This window comes from Lupinus angustifolius, chromosome LG15 (genome assembly GCF_001865875.1).
Source record: "Lupinus angustifolius cultivar Tanjil chromosome LG15, LupAngTanjil_v1.0, whole genome shotgun sequence".
Lineage (NCBI taxonomy): Eukaryota > Viridiplantae > Streptophyta > Magnoliopsida > Fabales > Fabaceae > Lupinus > Lupinus angustifolius.
In genome coordinates, this window is record NC_032023.1 from 18,415,795 (window position 1) to 18,421,794 (window position 6,000).

Here is a 6,000-nt window from a genome sequence, read left to right on the forward strand (position 1 = left end):
AAGTTGTCATTACATGTTGCATTTTGTGTGTTAATATGTGTCACTGAGCCTTACTGATACCGAGGGCTACGATTTTTTGGTTCCTTATCCTTAGCATTTAGCACACCCCTCATTACATTCACACACATATTCTTATTATTTGATCCAATGAAACACTTTGTAATTTAAGTTTTTTAAAATAGGTGAGGTTTAATATATAACATTCACCAATGAAAAGTTGATTAGAAGATATAAAATATCATTGAATACTAGTATATTGTATTAGGTTAAAGGTCAAAAATTTGAAAATGTAAGAGATTCTTACTCATAGAGTAAATGAATAATCTCGGTTATACCAACGACAAAAAATCTATAAACATTCACTTATTTTGTTGCTTGGTTCACATTGTAATTCGGGGTGGATAAGTAATGTAGAAAGAAATTGGTGGTGATTAATTGATTGTTTACTAAGCTACCTGTTAAATGCCCTAGAAGGGTAATGCTTTAAGCGTGACGGCAAGAAGGTCAAGATAATCTTTATTACGTATCTAAGTTCTGTTGTTTGATGATATCCTCATCCACATTCAAACAACACTTTCTATGATTAATATATGATACTTATATGGAGTGTCCAATTAATAGTACAAAAACTAGTGTATCGTGAGAGTTCACAAAGATATATGTCTCATTACTTTTGATATGTCTTTTACGTTATGTTAGATATAGCCATATAGGTGATAAAAACAAAAGTAAATATATAAATGGATCTGGAGCAAGTATAGATTACGTGGGTATAGTTGTATTCCTTGAAAAAAAACTTGTAAGGTTTTCGTCCTTTGTGTAAATTTATTTGCTTCGACAACAGGAATATCATTAAAGAATAAGATAGTGAGAATATATCCATCTTCCTTATGAGGAATAAGGAATAAATGAAATCTTTGTTCATTTTGTAATGTTAACCATGTTATTATATAACATGCATTATAATTAGGGAGAAATGCGAAAAACACCCTAATACAAAAAAATTAAGGCAAAAAAACTGAATCCAATAAGTGAGTTCACTTTTTTTCCTTTTAATTTCAAATTAGGTTTTGTAACTAGTTTTATGAAATCAAAAGGCATAAAAGGTGTTTTTTATAAATAAATAAAAAAACAGTACAAAATCCCTTTACGACATCAATCTGGCGACGGACAACACAAAAATTCCTTTGTTCACAGTAGTTTTAATGGCAAGAAAATCCTAACCAGAGATGGCAAAACGGGTCGTCCAACCCATTTTATTAGCGCCCATAAATGCTCACAAAAATTTAAACAGTTGTAAGCATGTCTGCATTGACTTAATGGACAAAATCCAATGTCCTACTCATTTTAAAACGGCGGTATGTAGACATTGTTGAATAATTAAAAAAATTACACAATAAATAAAATAAAATAAAGTAGCTGAATATAAAAAATTAACAATTTTTTGATATTTTATATGAAGTTTAACAAGTCATATTAAATTACAGTTTTTTAGGGATTAAGAATCAGATTACATCGTAATTTATTTGAATTCTTACCCTTAAATTATGTTTATGGGTCGCCCCAACGAAAATGTCCGCGAGTTTGGCAGGCAAAACAAATCGGACAAAACAGGCAAATGAGCAAAATTTGTATATCATGTCTACAAAAAATGTGAGCTATGCGAATGCGCCCACATACATTGTCAGTTTTATCATCTATAATCATAACCAATGTAGGTGAGTCAAAACAAGCAAACTAGTTAAGGTTTGATTTTATAAATTTGACGATCACCAGTATTAACTTTACATGTAGATAGTGAGGTAAAAACATGTGGAAAAAACCTGATGCATCTCTCAATACTTCTTAGAATGTAGACACAGTCTAACTTCGTTAATAATTTTTTTCGTTATTCTATCTTCCTTTTTCTTAATTGCTCATTTGTTCCCAAAATATGAACAACTTCTTCAAAACCTTCCAAGCATGCGCATTCAGAACTATTTCCTTGTAACTTCTGCACCTTTTAAATTATCTATCGGATCACAAACATATAGATTTACACTCTAACAACTCAATTACATAAATTAAATGATAAATAGCAAAGTACACGCGTTTTCATTACAAATGTAGAGAATTATATTGGATCCTTGATATCAATATAATCTTGTTAAATATTTAATAGTTTGTTTATTAGGTGTTCACGCGAAGTAATATCTTTGATCATCATTAAAGTTGGTGCAACAAGTATATATATATATATATAAGAACTATAGATTATCGTATCAATTGTCTTGAAATTAAAATAATTGCTTTCTCTGGCTATCTCAAAAAAGACAAAAGGTTAGATTATATTGTAGTGCGACCACGCAACACATGGTAGCTCAATTTGCATGGAGTTGAAGCCATGAAGGTGACAACTCACAAGCACTTAATTATTAGTTATGAATTAATATATGTGAAGGGAAATGAACTAGTAGGTAGGGCATAACTAGTTATATTTGATCTCTAGGAAGACCATCTATGATCAATCTTAATGAGAATCTCACAAAAGGGTTCGCTAGATTACAATACTTTTCTCCTCCATTTTCATAATAGAAAGGATTTGTCACTAAGCCTAATAGTCTTGTTCCATATTTTATAATTAGAGAAACAAATGAAATGAGATATTCTATGTCCCGGACCACTCACTATTTACCAACAAGTCAAAAATAATATATCATTTTAATTTTATTTTACTAAAATAATATATTAATTTCACATGTCTATATATAAGTGGAACGATATATAAATAGGGACACCAAGTTGAGACAGATAATCTTCATCTCAAACAAATAGTTATTTTTTGCTTAAAGTGATAGGGGTATTCAACAAATTTCCAGAGATATGTGAGGCATAAAATATATGAACTTGCTAGTAATTAAACTATAGTTGAAAAATAATATTCTCATCAGATCGGAATGCATAAGTTCCAACAATCCAACATGGGTGGATGACTTTGTTAACCCGAACTATTCATGTTTGACATAAATACCTGATGTATGTAATGGATGGTATTGAACATAAATTTAAGTATATTGGACAAAGTTTTGTGTCCCTACTTTTTGGGGACAAAAACAATTACTTTTATATTGTCTTGTGGAAAAAGTTTTGTCCATTAATGATGTCAATTTGTAACTCAAATAAGGGGCAAATATTTTTTGGGTTGTGATGCCTCACGTATTAAAGGGCAATTTTACTGTAACAATGTAATGTTGATGCATTTGAGTTGTGTGAGTCTTAAGTATTATTGATTGAGAAAAAGATGAATGCACCAACAATGTATGAGTTTTATACACTGTCATTGTATAATTCATTATCGATATTTAATTATTGTTGACTTTTAAAAAAAAAGTAATTCAAATGAATGGTGAATAATGAAGTGCATGTGTATAAATCTTTACACCTCAATATATAGATTTTCCGCTCTTAATAGATTTCCTTATACTAACATCAACATACAATATTTATACTATAGGTAAAGGTATTATTTTTAGTCAGCAAGTTGATGTAGCAAATTAAAGTTAGATATCAACATAAAATATGTGTCAGCAACACACACATCCAAGCTTTAACTGTGCCAATTAATCACACATGAAAATGATAGAAATGTCAAAATGAATTACTGGGCCCGTCCATTATGGGCTTCAAGCCTGTCAAGCTGGTTAAAAAATGTCACATTTTATTTATCAAGCTGATTAAAAAAAAACCTTTGATGAGCCATCTCAAAGATCGATTCTTTCGTATTAAAATTTTCTTGTCAAAACCCTACTTTTTGATAGGTAGGATGATTTGTTTTGCTAACTCTACAAAATGGAATGTTGAAAATATAGAGAATTAAAATTATTTTGATTTTTACCTTGTAGTTTTTTATTTTAATACAATAATATGAATCAATTATTATTGGCTAATTAATTAGAGGTGATAAAATTTTTGATATCAATTTCACATGCCCAATTTCTAATTTTAACGAACAAGCATCCATAAGTGATTGTTTTTACTCATGTTTTCAATGACAAAAATATGATTTCAAGTAAATAAAAAGATAAAATTGTTATTACATATTATCTTTTATATGTTATTATGTGATACTTATATCTTCATTAATAGAGAAGATCTTTACTCGATTTTAATTTTAAGAAATTGGTGAGAAAGACATAATAAGAAGAGGGAATAGAAGAAGCACCAACCATCGCTATTCATCTGATCTTCACATGCTAAAATGTACTCACCCTAATCTACATCTACAACTAAGCAAATCCACCACCTACCCTTCACGGAAAAAGGTTGTTTACTTTACAACACCGTGTGCAATGTAACCATTTTTTATAGTACTTTGGGACCCCATTTTCCAAACAAACAAAACACTAGGAGACAAAATAATTGTGGTTTTGGATGAAACCTAGAATTCCAACTGAGATATTGTGTGCTGCCCAATGGTGAATATATGTTGTGTTATTATATGTGTCATTTATTGTAATTAATTGAAAAAATATTTAAATTAAAAATTTAATGATTAAATATTTTTTCTAACTAATCATAAAAAAAACCACATAAAATATCACAGTTTTTGAAACATAAAATATTCACTATTCAGTAATCTAAGATAGATAAGAAGTTCTTTAATAAAACCACTTTGTGTCGGGGAGGTAGGAAGAAAATTGCCGCGGTTTTCTAACACCACCATCCACCTTACATTTTCAGCTACATAAGTATTTGCTTCCTGTGCTTCTCGTGGTGTCTTCAATCCTTACTTTAATTTCTCACTTTCGATCTCTTCTTATACTTCTAACTTCTATATCTTTCATCATTTATGTTCATCATTATTTTGTCTTATATCAATTCAAATGTTATATCTATTTGATAAATATGAATGAAATTATAATATATATGATTAGTTTATAAATAAAAAGTATAGTTTATTCTAATCAAATTCTAATTAATATTTTGTGGAGAAATTTAATTTTTTTTTCTTCAACTGTGTCCCCACATCTCATAGTCTGGTACTTTTTTTTTAAGTGCAGAAAATATCAAAATAAATTTCATCACTTAAAAAACATGTTTTGTAACGGGTTGCAGAGTGAATTGCTAATAAAAATGATGATAGCTTTTAAAATTTAGCTTTGTGAAGTCCTTACTTTAATTAATTGTGAAACTGTTCTTTTAAACCTAGATGAATGAAACAAAAGAGAACAACAGCTTATTATAATTAATTTTACTAATAATAGCGCTTAATTACCTTTCTCTTTTCACTACAGCTTCTTATACACCACTAATCACCTTAAAGGAGTCTCATAAATGAAACTTGCTAGAGTTGCATAGAAGATTCAAAAATAAAAATTTATGCATAATCTGTATATTATTTGTTATTGATCTATATTTTTTAAGAATTAATAATAATTAAAAATACTGACAAACATTAACCAAACTAATTTATAATTAGAGTAAGGTTTTAGTCTACGTGCTTATACATGAGAAAAGCAATTTTGTATTATGACATGGTACGTTACTACATATCGTGTACATGTGTATACCCATTAAGTTATAATCAAACTTTGGATAATAAAGCTAAAATCTTTCTTTTGCAATAATTTAAAAATAGTAATATACAGTAATCAAGGGAAGACGACAAAAGAAATAGCTAGTTGGATGTGTGTATAAATGGGAAATTAAAGCTAATTTCTTGTGGGATTATTTATAATAATGCGTATTAATGCTCTGGTAATGTGAGATCATGCACGTAACTATAAATTAGGAATTCTTTGCACCGATTTATGAGGAAGCTGCTTAAGAAGATACGTGTATGGTGTCCTTCTAATTATAATTAATTGGTTGTGAGTGTGACCTGTGAGGGTCCATATATTAATAGTTTATTTTTATCAGCACTTAGACTCGCATAAAACCCTAATTTTGAATTTTTAGATCATAGATATTGTGCATTCCCTGCTTGCTAATTTATATATATATATATATATATATATATAT